The sequence below is a fragment of the Danio aesculapii genome, chromosome 18 (genome assembly GCF_903798145.1).
Source record: "Danio aesculapii chromosome 18, fDanAes4.1, whole genome shotgun sequence".
NCBI classification, from domain to species: domain Eukaryota; kingdom Metazoa; phylum Chordata; class Actinopteri; order Cypriniformes; family Danionidae; genus Danio; species Danio aesculapii.
Genome location: NC_079452.1, coordinates 55,996,577 through 56,012,167, shown reverse-complemented (window position 1 = coordinate 56,012,167; position 15,591 = coordinate 55,996,577). Strand labels below are relative to the sequence as shown.

Below are 15,591 nucleotides of genomic sequence, written 5' to 3'. Positions count from 1 at the left end.
AAATCAGATTAGATAATATAATATATCTAGAGACCAGAGAGTATTATATATCTATAATAAATCTATAATATAATATATTTACTAAAAGACAGAAAATTTAACTTTACAATTTTAAGTATTGTAAATAAATCAAATGAACATTTTAATATTACCATTATTATATCACAATAATATTACTGAAATTAATTTAAAAACTGAATAAATATAAATTTATACACATTTACACAAGTAAATACATATAGACTCAATGATGGGCTAAAAATCTGTGGATATCTGAGGATTTCTGTGCGTGCAGATTCTATGTGGGCCTACCTATAACCGTATAAACAACATTAGAGGGCATACAGAAGATCTTGTTCTTGATTCTTGGCCTGTGTGTTTTATATTACTACAGTGTCATATTTTGGCTGCATATTAAAAATGGTGCTTTCTGCTTTGTCATTCCCTTGGCTTGTACGTGCAAATTACTATTTTCTAAACTAATCAGCATTTTACTGTGAGTTAAGCTCCACGCTTTAGTGCTCTACTGTTGTGCTCTGTACCCTTATGAAATGTCCCTTATGAACTAATGAAGTTGTAGGGTACGGTTCGCTATTTTAGTATTTTTGGACAGTGGAAACAGGGATAAATGTGCACCATACAGTAGGGTCAGATGAATAATTGGAAAAACTCTATGATAAAAAAACCTATAAATCAATGTAGTTTCCCCATGTTGTTATTTCAGTTTTTTAATCCTTTAATACTTCCCCTTTTAAAACTTATTACATTGTGTGGACAAGCTGAGCACTTCTGAGTTTTCCTGACATCATGGTGACTCCATTGTTCATACTGTGTGTGCGGCAAACTGACAAAATAAGAGAAAGTGAGTCTCTTGTACATCAGGTAAATCAAAGTCTTTGCTGCTGGTTACCACTCAGTGAAAACAAGCCATTGTTAACTTAATTCTACAAATGTGTAATCATCTTCTTTGTATTAAAATGTTGCAGATAATACTCTTCATTCTTTCAAATTCAATGAAGAGACCACTCCAATCTTCTATTGTTCCCACATTTTTTTTCTTTTTTTTTTCTTTTATTAATTGTCAGTTATTTTAGTACATCAGCACATACAAATACAGTCTCAGGTATACAGTAGGAAAAAAATGGGAAATATAAAAAACCAGTAAACCGGATAATACAGTCAGGCTGGGAGCTAAAATATACACCATAGAATAGAAAATCAGGAGAAATTATTACAGGGTGTCCACGGGGTCTTAAAAAGTTCATAAACTAAATTTTAAACCTTAAAGTCCCTAATTTGCTAAAATATTTTATTGTAGGTCTTAAATAATTTTTAACACAGGGTGTCCGCGGGGTAATAAAAAGTATTAAAAGTTGATAAATCAATTATGGGAAAATTAAGACCTTCAAAGGTATTTTTACGAGGTCTTAAATTTTATATCAAGCGTTATCCAAAGTATTTGACTCCCAATAAGCATAAATATATTTATTTTACTCCTAATATTAACAAGGGCGTGTTCGTTCCACGCAATTGGTTCAGGCCGGGGCGCATCTGACATAGCTAAGACATTCACCTGTGGCAATGACAAAACTGGTTACATGATGAAATTTGGGCTGGCACCCTACTTTAATCAGCAGCTCGTTGACACCATTAACAAAACTGGCTCGTTTGTGTTAATTTTCGGTGAGTCTCTCAATCAGTCAGCAAAGAGCTAGCAGCTCGATGTAAATGTTCGTTTTTAAGATAGTAAAGTTAAATGTGTTAGATATTTTAATAAATCTTGCCTTTGCTTTAATTTATTCAAGCTTTGGTTCTTCCGAGCTTATCTGAGTTCTGTTGCATGGTTGTGTTCTATTGATTTATTTAAATACAACCGTTTATTAACAACTGTTTATTAAGTTTGATACTGATTAAAACTTGAAGTGGCGATGAGGTCTTAAAATATTCTAAGAAGGTCTTTAAAAAGTCTTAAAAAGGTATTAATATAATCTTTAGGATTCCTGCATATACCCTGTAATGGGTCTTAATTTTCCTATGTCCAAGTTAACCAATCGGGCAAAGACCCATCCTATCACCAGCAATATACCGCAATAAAGCATTTTTTTTATATAAAATGTATTTATTAACTCTACCAATATGGTTTTATTATCTTCCTTAAAATAAAATGGATTTTTAATGGGTTCTTTTTATGATTTTTTTTTTTTTTTTTTGCAAAGATTTCTTAGCATTAAGCCTCTTTGTAAGTCTGAAATTTAATTTCTAATTTTCTTAAAAAGGTCTTAAAAAGTCTTAAATATGACTTGATGAAACCTGCTGAAACCCTGTATTACTGTAATGCCAAAAAGGTGTCCATAGCTGCCAAAAGTCATCTGACTTTTAATGTATGTCATAGGTGAGTTTATCTCGAGTGGAAAAGGCGTACATACTTGAGACAACCACATTTTAAAGAAGGGTACCTGAGGAGGTGACCACAATAAAAGTATACATTTCTTTGCCAGATAGACCAAGATTAAAAACAAATGCTTGGTGTGAGAGTCAACATATTCTCTACTCCACCATATAACAAATACAATTCAAGAGGTAAACCAAATTTTATCTTAAAGAGTCCTTGCACAAAATGATGTATTTTCTTCCAAAAAGAGATGATTTTGTCAAAATACCAGAAACAGTGAAGAAATGTTCCTTCTTTTTTACAGTTAAAACAAAGATCAGAGGAGTTTCTATAAATCTTTGTCAGATGTAAGGGTGTAAGATAAACTCTGTTGATGAATTTATAATTGAGTTCATGAACACTCAATGAAGTACATTTAGAAAACAAATTATTACATATTTCAGACTAATCTGTATCTTCGATTTTGTGACCTAAATGTTTTTCCCACACACTCTTCTAACTTTCAAAGGAAGAAGTAGTTACACAGAGCTTTGTATATTTTGGATATTAGTCCCTTTTTGAAAAGTCGTTACAATTTGCTCTATGGCTGCAAGTTCAAATCTCAGTTTACCCTTATCGGACAAAGATTTAATGAAAAGATGCAGCTAAAGCTATTTAAAGTTCCCACATTTTCAAGTGATCTGAATTTGCTTTCTGAACTCTTTAGGATTTAAATTGGATTGGATTAAAAAAAAAAGTACTGCTTCACAAGTTGGTTTCAGCATTTGAAAGTGGACAGCATTTGAAAGTAATATTCGAGAAATAACTACATAGTGCCTAGTGTTGATGGCTCAATAATTGGAAACAAGTGTACATATCCAGCACTTCCTGTGACCCTTTTTACCCAGTAGCCATGTGTGCCAACTAGAGTGCAGTCTGTCTTGTGTGTGTGCGCACGTATGTATGTGTGCTCCTGCAAACGTGTCCATTGGCTCTCTTGGGAGAGAGATGTAGTTCTAGCAGCTGTGGGGATGTAATTCAGTCCTGTGGGCTGTCATCATTATCAGGACCCCTGTGGTTGTCGGTATAGACTCAGAAGTTTGCTACAGAGAGAATCAGAGGCAAGACAATTTAGTCTAGAGGGAATATGTATTCAAAAAGAGTAAAATAACAGAGATGAAGCAAATAGAAAGAACAAGGGAAAGCGTGTAAGGAAATGAGTGGAGGGCATGCAGCATTAAAAAGGAGATAAGTGTTGTTGTTTTCTGGCTGAAAGTTGGAGGCAGACAGCTGGAGGAAATGGCCTGAATCCCTGCATTCCTGCTCTGGGTCAAACACGAGTCTGGTAGACCCTGCCAGACCCCCAGTTCCTGGAGGATCTCTTTAAACAAAAGAACTGTGTTTCTGAAAGCATGTAATACATTGCTTTTTAAAAACACTCTTGTCTTGATGGTGGATGTTTAAAATGTTGCTGTACATGATTCAAAATCCTGGATAATCTCATTTGAGGAGTATAGTGGCCACACTATAGTCTCATTAAAACATGTATTGCGGTATTGCTGATGCACTACTGTTCAAAAGTAGTGTATTTGGGGTCAGTAAATCTATTAAGTCAGGATGCATTATTTTTTATTAAACATAAAAGTAAAGACAATTCTTAATTTAAGTGTATTTGTTTAGTGCTTTTTACAATAGTTATGTTTTACAAATGGTCCGTATTATTGCATTACAATGAAATTGAGTTAAAGTTACAGTCAAATATAAGTTATTATTATATAAACCTATTTAACAAGGCAGTTTTACAGCATACGATGATGTCTATGTGTACATGTTTAATGAAGTGTATTTGTGTATGTGTTGTCCTAGAGTTATATTAACAAAGAAACAAACTATAAAATATATAATATTAAAATATTGAAGTATTTCTAACGAAATGCCTGGTGCATTAAGACAGGAGGAGTGTGTCAAGCCCACTCACTCAACTGCATGGATGCGTCCTACCGTTATGTGATGCATTGTGTGTACTAAAAACTGAGAAAGTGTGTCTGAGTCTCGGACATTATCAGGAAGACTATTCCAAAGTTCAGAAGCCATAAATGAGAAGGCTCGACTTCCTTTAGCAGACTTTGCTATTCTAGGTACTACCAGAAGCCCTGAGCTTAGAGATATTAAAAAAACAGGTTGGATTGTTGCAAGACAGAAGGTTGGTTAGATAAACAGGAGCTAGATTATTTAAAGCAAGAAGCAATGTTTTATAATCAATATGTAACTGTACAGGCAACCAGTGTAATAAAGATAAAATTGGGGTGATATAGTCATATTTTCTTGACCTGCTAGAATTCTGGCAGCTGCATTTTGCACTAACTTAAGTTTGTTAATAGAGGATGCTCGGCAACCAGCGAACAGAGCATTACAGTAATCTAGCCTAGAAGTCATAAAAGCATGAGCTAGCTTTTCTGCATCTAAGATGGATAGCATACTTTGTAATTTAGCGATATTTTTCAGATGAAAGAAGGCAGTTTTTGTCACATGGGAGATGGTTTTCAAAAGATATGGTGCTGTCTGATGTAACACTCAGATCTTTTACAGCAGAGCTAAAGCTAGCATTGTATCCCTCTTGCAGGTCGAGTTATGAGATCATATATTTATAGTTTGGATAAATTATTGAGCTTTTATGATTATTTAAATGTTAAAGTGCTACATATTTACATGATTAAAAAGTAATATAAAAATAAAATGTGATTTCATAACTTTTTATCAAATGAATGAATCCTTGAGCATAACATTTTTCAAAAGTATTAACTGCTTTTTTCATAGAAGTTGTCAATACAAATGGTATTTATTTAAAAAAATGTAGCAGAAGAACCATTTTGAACATATTTGCAGATGTAATAGTAATTGGACACATTTTTGTGATGTCAAACATTAATGGATAGTAGTTAATCTATTGTTACACTTTTGAGAATACACTGTGGACATTGCTTGTATGTCACTACTTGTGCAGATTTAAAATGAACTGACCCATTAAAAACATGATCCTGTAAGCCAATATTCCATTATCAGGTCACATTATTTTCTAAAATCGCTGTTTGTCATGTTAACAACTAAAGAATTAAACCTTTTATAATATACATAGTCATTTTAACGCTTACCTAATCCTTAGATTGGTCTTTGACCCATGTTAAGAGCAAGTCTAGAGGAACGGCCAAACTGCATGGGGATTATTAATAATATCTCTTCACTTTGGCAGGGTTGACATCTCCTGTTGCATAATTTCGAGCATTTCTTGGAACTGAAGGAGTGTAATTAGTCATCAGGCGTAATAGATGAAAATTGCCTCTTTGGCTGCTCTCCTACTGATTGTCATTGAGAGGCAGTCCGAGGTGTGTTGTAATGCCTGTTCTGTGCTTCAAGACTTTGACTTTATGTAATCGCAGGTTCCTCTGGGGCTTTTTGGCTGCTACGTGTGAATCGCAAAGCTGATATGTACAGTATGGCTTACACTTTGATATCAGTACGGCGCGAATGAATGTGCATCCCAACATCAGATGAGGACTTCTGATTGGTGTGATAGAGACACAGTAGTGTGTGTGTGTGTGTGTAGGGTATGAATCTAGCACCGGTGTGGGCTTTATCACGCATCTAAGAACTTGAACTTGGACTTAGAGAGAGGAGCGGTGGCTGCTTGGAGTTTAAGAGATGAGATAATACTGAGAGATTTATTTTTAGGAAGCCATGTATATAGCTCTTTGTTCTTTTTGTGAGATTAAAGTGAGGTTTTCTGTGCGTACTTATTCTCTAGTCATATATATATATATATATATATATATATATATATATATATATATATATATATATATATATAATGAGATCTTGATCTTGGCATGCTGAGGCTGTTGATGTGTGGTACAGTATGTTGTTGCAGTTGTTGCCGTACTTGGACTGTGCCAGAGGCTGAAGCCTTTCTGTTTCAAAGCAGAGGTCAAACTCGGAGCCCGTACTGCATTACTGTGCCTCTTCTCTCTGTCAACAGTCACATTTTAAAAACATTTTGTCTATTGATGCATCGAAATTTCATCAACTTACAGTATATGACCAAATATGCAAAAAGAACCATTGAATAAAAAGATTAAGGTCACAATATTGCTGCAAGGTTTACTTAAATTTTACATATATTACTAGCTTAGACATATGCCAATGTTTAATATTGTGATAATAAACATGCAGAATTTAGAGATCATGACCACACAAAATACCATAAACCATGATTCATTATTTAAACTTTTAATGTGTCCTTTGAAAATGTTTACATTGTATTTGTATTGTTGTTCATAACCACGGCAACCAACCACTTTATTAGATAGCTAATAAGTTCAAACATCTTTCATGTTAATATGCTTACTACATGCAGAGATATTCAACACAGGCTTATTCTGAAAACGTTGTCCTATATACGTTTCTGGAGATTGCAAATTTTGTAGCCTGAAGTACGTATGGCTGCACTTGATCTTCAAAACAAATGCTACAGGGCAGTATAACCCCTTTTCTGTTTGCGCTTACCGGCTGACTGCTTACCTCCGTATGGAAGGCTTTCCCCCAGTTACCAGTTTGTGCAGTTAGCTCGCCATATACGTCTGCAAACTTGAAATGCAGAGAAGAGTTGACCACAACTACGTGCTTTGAGCCTCTGGTGGATTCGCAAAAACAAAAACTACGTTGCAAGAAGAAGATCTAGAGGACGACAACGAAAACGTTGAATTAATAACATCAGGGAAGACCTTGAAGCACAGCATATTAGTCTACAGCAGGGGTCACCGATCTTGGTCCTGGAGGGCCGGTGTCCCTGCAGAGTTTAGCTCCAACTTGCCTCAACACACCTGCCTGGAAGTTTCAAGCACTCTAGTAAGAGCTTGATTAGCTTGTTCAAGTGGGTTTGATTAGGGTTGAAGCGAAACTCTGCAGGACATCGGCCCTACTGGAACAAGTTTGTTGACCCCTGGTCTTCGGCAAGCAGCTTTACAGTATTAATTGTGAAAGAAACATCATTTAGTAAAGAAAATAAAGCAACATTAATTTATAAGCTTGGTCACACTTAATTTTGATGGCCGTTGGTTGAATTGAAGATACATTGCATCTACATGCCAACTAATTCTCATTAGATTATAAGTAGACTGTTAGGTTGGGGTTAGGGTTAGTGTAAATTGACATGTACTTGCAAAGTTTATTATAGTCAGTTAAATGTCTGTTGAAGGAGCAGTATCAGCAGATATTAAGCAGTCTACTAATACTCAAATGGACCGTCAAAATAACGTGTTACCATAAGATCTGAAACAGCTCTCCAGGTTGCAAATGTGTGACCTTGACAGTATGAACAGAATAAATTTAAACATGTTAAACTGGTTTCATTTATCAGGTCATAAACAACTTGAGCAGAAACTGATTGACACAGCTGGATTTTTGTCTGTTGCTCATATTTTGTCTGACATGTAAACACCATTAACTGCATTCTGTCAGCTTATTTTAATGTGCATGTGAAGTATGAGACAGGAAAGCATCCTCACAGCTGATATAGGAACATTACGCCAGAGGAAGTACTTCCTTCAGGTAGAAGAAAACATAAATTGGAAACTCCCATTTTCTTGACCCCAAACATATCTGGCGCAGACATAGAAGACTGAGTCTGTACAGGTTTTCCCATGGCATTTTCGAGTACTGGGAGGTTGTCAATGTGAAGTCCTTATGAACTCAAAATTGAAAAATGTACTAATGTTGTTGGTTTATTGACTTGCATGTAAACTGATGTGTCAATATATAGGTGTGCATGTAATATAATCATACTGAGTTCAGTTTCCTTACTACACAAATTGATTAAACCTAGCTTTATTTTGGGTTTTATTTTTGGGCTTAATGGAAAATGGAAATGTAGATTTCATTATTCAAGATTCATTGTGGTAAATCAATAATCTTGTCAGGTTTCTTTGCCCCACTCCTCATGTTGGAAATGCCTTGCTCCTTCCAGCATCCTTTGTGCTGCTTCCTTTGAATGTCAGCATATGTTTACACACAAGCACTGGCTTCCTTTTAGCATCTTAAAGGTTGTGTGGAGGAAAGTAACCCCCCCCCCCCCCCCCCCCAGCTCTGGAAACTCCCCACAGAGCCTTTCTGATTCTTATTTAGCATCAGATTGCCATTTCTTTACTGCAAGCCCACTGCCATTTAAACTGTTTGTCCAAATTCAGTGTGCATCCCTATCAGTTACACCTGGGTGCGAATTACAGGGGGATTAGGGGGGTGGGGGGGATTGACCTACCTTAATTAGTACTTGTTCCATACAAGATTAAATCGTGAGAAATAGTTTCCTCTCATTTGTATACATTTGATCACCTCTGTAGAGGTGCATACCATTTTGAATGCTTGATCGCGGCAATCAGTCTATGCAAGAAAATAATTATTCAACAGTCTGAAAGTGTTCACAAGACACTTATCATGATAAATAGATCTTTGAATCTACATATCCTAAAAGTCAAGCAAAACGAATGCATAGTTTGACCTACAGTAACATCTCAAAATCTTTTATTATATATTACATAAACTAACACCCCCCAATCTGTAAATATAGAATTCGCAGTTACATTCGTCAACAGTAAAGGTTGTCATTTAGTCCTCTCTTCTGGCACAGTTACTTCTCGATGTCAGGATGTTGTGTTTCCACTTTTACTATTTTCTCCCCTGCCGGAATGGTTACAAGATGCTCAATTTGAAGTAATAGTGGGAATTCCTCTTTACTACTTTGCAGAGAACTCTTAATATATTTGGGGCAGAAACCCAGAAGGAATTTAACAGCAGAGCAAACTTTGGAGGAGAACAGTTGAGATTCTTGTGTTGTCAGAGTGGCAGAAAAACAAAGGGATTACATCACGCAGATTCTGCTCGGAGGCAGGCGCTACTCTGAGCTGTGTGTGTATTTACAGTCTCCCTCATTTACAGAAACCTTCTGAAGTCAGAGAGACTGAAATAGTCACACTAATAGCAACTTTGTGCAATATTCATGCGGCTCAGATTGAATAATCCATCTAATGCGCTGCTCTCAATTGCAAATGTGACTGAACAAGGGAACGTCACAGCGCAGCTCCATTTTTAAACTGCAGTTTCATGCAGCATCAGCACCTGCAGTGTCTTCTTAGACTACTATGCTACCAATTATATATGTAAAACTCAATTGTTATTTTACCATATGTTCTTTTGCATTGCTACTTGCTAAGGTAAATGTTACCATTGCTATTACTTATACAGGGATTTTTTCTAATTGTTGATTGTAATGTTTTTCAATGGCCAGTGTAACCTACTGGTCCTAATCCACCAGTTGCTAGACCAACTTTTAAGGTCAGAGGAGTGAGGTTTACTTGCACATCACTAGTTGGCCCCGTTACACTCACCCCCCTAAACCTCACTCTCATCCGGGTCACGGCACCAATGCAACCTGCCAGTCCTACACAACCCACTTGCTCCGAGGTGAGATTGAACAGATTTATTTATTTTATTTATTTATTTTTTTGCATGGGAGTTGGTTGCTCTAACAAGGAAGCTAAAGACTGTGGCCTCTAGCGTCTTTCGCTAGACCACCTTTTGAGGTTTACATGCACATCACTAGGTGGCCCTCCTAAACCTCACTCCCATCCGGGTCACCGGCCCTACACAACCCACTTGCTCTGAGCTGGGATTGAACCGGCGATTCTTTGCCTGGTAGTCAGTTGCTCTAATGAGGAGGCTAAAGAGCACTTCACTAGCTGGCCTCTATTACATTAGCACTGTAGATATGGATACTGATATGGGTATATATAGGTTGTGACAAAACAATGAGAAAATATATTGACACATTATGTTCCCTTCAAGTTATTCATTACTTTGTAAAGACTTGCATTTAAATCCTGAAAGATGCATAGTTTCAGTTAAGATTTGCATTTAGATTATTCACATTTTAAAGGTCCCGAGAAGTGCTTCTAAATATGCATTTTTATTCAATGTTTGTCTTAATCTCAACTGAAATGCAAAGAGGGATTACACAGCAACTCATTGGTGGAAAGGAGACAGAGAGGTGAAGCCAGTTATGACATGGGGATGGTTAAGAGGCCATGATGGACAAATTTGGCCTGGATGCCGGGGTTACACCACTACACTTTCAACTTAACTACTTTTTTTCCAATGGACATCCTGGGATTTTTAACAACCACAGAGAGTCAGGACGTCGGTTTAATGTCTCATCCGAAAGACGGTGCTCACAGAGCAGTATGAAGTCACCGTCAATATAGTGGGCCATTAGGACCCACACAGACTGCAGGTTGAGTGCCTCCTGCTGGCCTCACAAACACCACTTCTGGTAGCAACCTTGCTTTAAGTTGTCCCTATTTATTAGATTTTTTTAGAACCACTGAATTTACAATCTATCACACTCCAACACCAAACAAATTTATATGAAGTCATTCATACTTCAGATCTGATCAGTGTAACATGAACTTGAGCCCAACAGACGCTTTTGCCCATCCACACTTGTCATGGACGAGCATCCATGTTTCTCCTTTTGGCCTGTTCACATTTAGACTGTCTGTGTATGTGTGTGTAACCTCAAACTACCCTTTCTCTGCCCACCGCCTTGGTGTGCTGTATTTTGAGTCTTGGCAGGCCTAATTGGATGAAGTGGAGCATGCTGTAATGTGTTGTCATGGTGAGGCAGTGGCGGGCTGTGATGTGATTTGCTGTAGTGGCGGTCAGAGCTGTAAATTCTCACCGATAGAATCAAACGCCCAGTGTGTGAACCAAACGTAGGTGTGCATATCATGTAGCTCCGCGATCCAGCACACCGATGCCAGCCGATCTCCAGTATCACAGACATACCCCCACACACACACCTCCACCCAAACAGACAGCAGAGGAACTAGAGCTGAATTGATCAGTATTGATGTGCGGGAGTCTGTCGGGCCATAATGTTTGTCGCCACAGGGAATGTTTGTGTGCCGGAGCATGTCCTTACAGTATGATAGTGTCTATGTGTGTGCGAATAACAGGACCCACACACACACTTTCTGTCTTTTCCTCTACAACAGTGTGCGTCTATGCAGGCCGCGTCTGTGTGCGATAGATAAACCCAAAATTCGTAAGCTATGAATCAGGCTTAGGCTGCCTTTGATGTCCCATACTACGAGGAGACATTCCAAAGCTTCTGTATAAATGTGTGTGTGTGTGTCTAGAACGAGTCGTATTAGCGGTACGAAGGCAAGAGCAGCAGCTGTCAGCTCGTACCCATCAGTTTGGCTTTGACTCTATTGTCTGAGCAGACAGTGGGTTGATGCCTGTAGGCTGGCACTGCCACACACACACATGTGCCACAACTACTGTTATTTCACACAGTGATGTTGTATTGCACCTCGTGTGCTGTAATTCATAATATCAGGTTCGTTATTTTGATATTCTGTTAAAATCTGAATTATTAGCACTCCTGTGAAATTTCACAAGTGCTGTTTCATGGAGAGATTTTTCTAACACATATTTAAACATAATTGTTTTAAGGACTATTTTCTAATAACTAATTTCATTTGTCTTAACCATGGTTACATTCATTCATTCATTTTCCTTCGGCTTAAGGCTGATTTATGCTTCTGCATCAATTGCACGAGTATAGTCTGGAGCAGCCTTCACGCAGTCGTATAGCCCTCGCCGACGCTGACATGCACCACTCAAAAAATGTACACCTCGCAACAACTTGTAGCTCAAGCTCTGTGATTGGTCGGGTTGGTAGCTGTGACGAGTGTGGGCAGTGCTGAGAGCCCATTGGAGCAAGTGTTTACAAGTGTCGAGTCCCATGAAAGAGCTCCAGATGGAAACTTTAGTTTTGTGTTTACCTTACGAATAAAGTTGTTGCACGTCTGCCGGTTCCTGCCTCTGAATGATCATGTTTTAGCTACTTGTAGCTTTAGGAAAGCCAAACACCCGCAAAGAAACTCGATCCAGAGGAACATAAAAACCTACTGCCTGCTAGCGTTTCGGAGTTTTATCGCAGAGCAACACAAACAGCACACAGAAGTATAAATTCACGACTACACGCAAGGCTACCACCGCGGGTCACACTGATCACTCAACGCAGAAGTATAAATCAGCCTTTAATCTCTATTTCAGAGGTCGCCGCAGCAGAATGAATCGTCAACCATATTCCAGCATACGTTTTATACACCAGATGCCCTCCCAGCCGCAAGGCAGTATTGGCAAACACCCACACACTCTCGCATTCACACACACATACACATACACTACTTTATTTTTATTTAATTCACTTATAGCACATGTCTTTGGACTGTGGGGGAAACTGGAGTACTCAAAGGAAACCCACGCGAACACGGAAAGAACATGCAAACTCCACACAGAAATGCCAACTGGTCCAGCAACCTTCTTGCTGTGAGGCGACAGTGCTAACCACTGAGCTACTGTGCTGCCCCTGCCATGGTTACAGATTCTTAATTCTTAAGTCTTTAAACTGCACTTTAAGCTAAACTCTATTTTTAGGTTAACTAGGCAAGTTAGTCGGTGCCAGTAGCCTAGTGGTAAAGTGTGCAGACATATAGCACTGATGTGCTCATGGCGAGTTCGATTCCCGGCTCGAGGTCCTTTGCCGATCCTTCCCCCCTCTCTCTGATCCCCATGTATTCCTGTCCCATCTCTACTGTAGTATATAATGAAGGTGAAAAACCCCATACATATATTTTTATATATAAATAGGCAAGTTATTGGACAACAGTAGTTTGTTCTGTGGATAAGGGTGCTAATCTTAATTCTTAAGGGTGCTAATAATATTGACTTTAAAATTGACCTAAAAAATGCTTTTATTACAACCAAACTAAATGAAATAAGACTTTACTTAGAAGAAAAAAAATATTATGGGAAATATAGAAAATTTATTTGATCAGTTCAAGAACAGGATTTCACAGGAGGTGTAATAACTGTATGCCATGTCATCATTTCTTACTGAAGTGTTTCTCTTTTCGATATGCAAAATCACTTTCTGACAAATACGCAAGTAAGGCTGCACGGTATTGGAAAAAGCTGACATTGCCACATTTTATTTTCCTGCGATTTAAATATTGCAATATGAATACAGTTTCACAATTTGGTTTGAATAGCTCTTTTTTCTGGGAAGTCTAACAGTATTCAGGTAAAAAAATAATTAATAATCCCAGAGCAAAAAAAAAAAAAAGATTTGCTCCTTTCTTCCTTTTCTTCCTCCTTTTGTCTTGCTTCTAGTCCAACTATCTAAAAGATAAAGTACAAATATTATTTTGTTTTCACCTTCAGAAGAAATGAGTCGAAATTAATAGTTTGTCCTTAAAACAAGCTAAATTTTCTGCCAGCGTATTAAGTAAAATAATGATGTTTTCACTTTTCAAACGTAGGCAAAAATTCTAAGAAAGAAAAACTTTTTTGTTGCATAATTCATAACAATTCTGTATAAATAATGAAAAAACCTCCAAACATAAAATTTTTTTGTGCTCAAATGTTCTAAACTCTCTTCAAATGCTCAGTCACAGGACTTAAAAAACCTGCCTTCACTGTATTATGGTTAAACTTAGCAGTGACTAATCACATGTGGTCTAAAGCTCCTGGTCGACTATAATTCAGACTTAACATTGCATATCCTGCGATGTGACTATTGCATGTGTGCATATTGCGATATCAGTGCTGAAACGATATATTGTGCAGCCCTACACGCAATTATATAGCATGTAATGATAGCTTGCTTTTTGGTGTTTCTGTAGCAGCAAGTACTAGTAATGATCTGACATATCACTCTGTTCTTTTTGACAGATCACACTGATTTCTGACAGCTTGGTGATGCCCACAAAAGGAACTGGATGACCTGTAGCTCATGGCTTCCTGTGAACTGAGACTTTACTTTATTTCTCAGGTAAAATGTTCATTTACTCATCACTTAGAACTGGGAATTCACATTGTTGCATTACATTTCTGTTTAGCCTGGTGAGCTCACTGCATGTTGAGACATCTGATGTGTTGACTGTTTGGTTTCAGATTTAGAATCTAGATTGCTTTTCTGAGTCTCTTAGAGATATTAAATCAAAATGTACATTGTCTGATTTAACCCCCACAACACAGAGAGTGTGGGTATTACTCAAGCATCATTTTTGAACTTTTTCACGTGACTTGTGATGTTGAAATTGACAGGTTTAGTTCAGCAGGGCCCTATGAACTGTTTTTTATTCCTATCGATCTTTCCGAATTAATTTTTTCTGTTATTGTTTGTTCTCTGTTTTGATGGTAGAAATGCTTCTTTATCAGTCAGAATCTTTTTTAATAGTGGTGGCTCAGTGGTTAGCACTGTCGCCTCACAGCAAGAAAGTCGCTAGTTCGAGTCCCGGCTTGGTCAGTTGGCAATTCTGTGTGGAGTTTGCATGTTCTCCACACATTCACGTAGGTTTCCTCTGGGTGCTTCGGTATCCCATACAGACCAAAGGCATGCGTTATAAGTGATGATGAAAAAATTCCCTGTGGTGTGTGTGTGTGTGTGTGTGTGTGTGTGTGTGTGTGTGTGAATGTGAGAGTGTATGGGTGTTTTCCAGTGATGGGTTGCAGCTGCAAGGGCATGTGCTGTGTAAAACATATGCCAGAATAGTTGGCGGTTTACCGCTGTGGTGACCCCCAATAAATAAGGGACTAACCTGAAGGAAAATGAATGAATGAATGAATGAATGAATTTTTTTCAACTTAACAGTTAATTAAGAGACTAACATATATGAGTATATCTAACACTGGTGAGATCTATGGATGCACATGAGCCAAAAACGGGCTATGCTGTGGCACACTTGACAGCAGTGTTCAGTGTGCTGGTTTCACTCTCCCTTCAGCTCTAGTCACTGCGCATTCTGAAGTGACTTCATACCTGACACAGAAAGCACTGTGCTATGAAACCCATTCATTTCAATAGCTTGTGCAACATAAGAAGGGTTTGCTACAGCAAAACTAAAACGCTAACTAAAGCACAAGATCAGCGAATTGCATCGGTGACTAGCTTACAGTACATGTTAAAAAATGTTTATCACTACAGAGCATGAACTAACCATGCACACCAGAAAAGCAAATTCCACTTAAATAATCCACCAAAAGGACATTTCTATGATTCTTTGGTCCTATACTATCAGTAAAATGGTACTGTAAGTAAA

General features: G+C 37.7%; 1 protein-coding gene across 2 annotated transcripts in view; it reads left to right on the top strand.

Annotated features, from left to right (window-relative positions):
• sipa1l3 (signal-induced proliferation-associated 1 like 3) overlaps window positions 1-15,591 on the top strand; it is a 173,462-nt gene that overhangs the window by 62,932 nt on the left and 94,939 nt on the right. For both annotated transcript variants that reach the window (XM_056478864.1, XM_056478863.1), the window contains one exon: window positions 14,222-14,321. The gene's annotated coding sequence lies outside the window, so the exon portion shown is untranslated. The remainder of the gene's footprint in view (window positions 1-14,221; window positions 14,322-15,591) is intronic.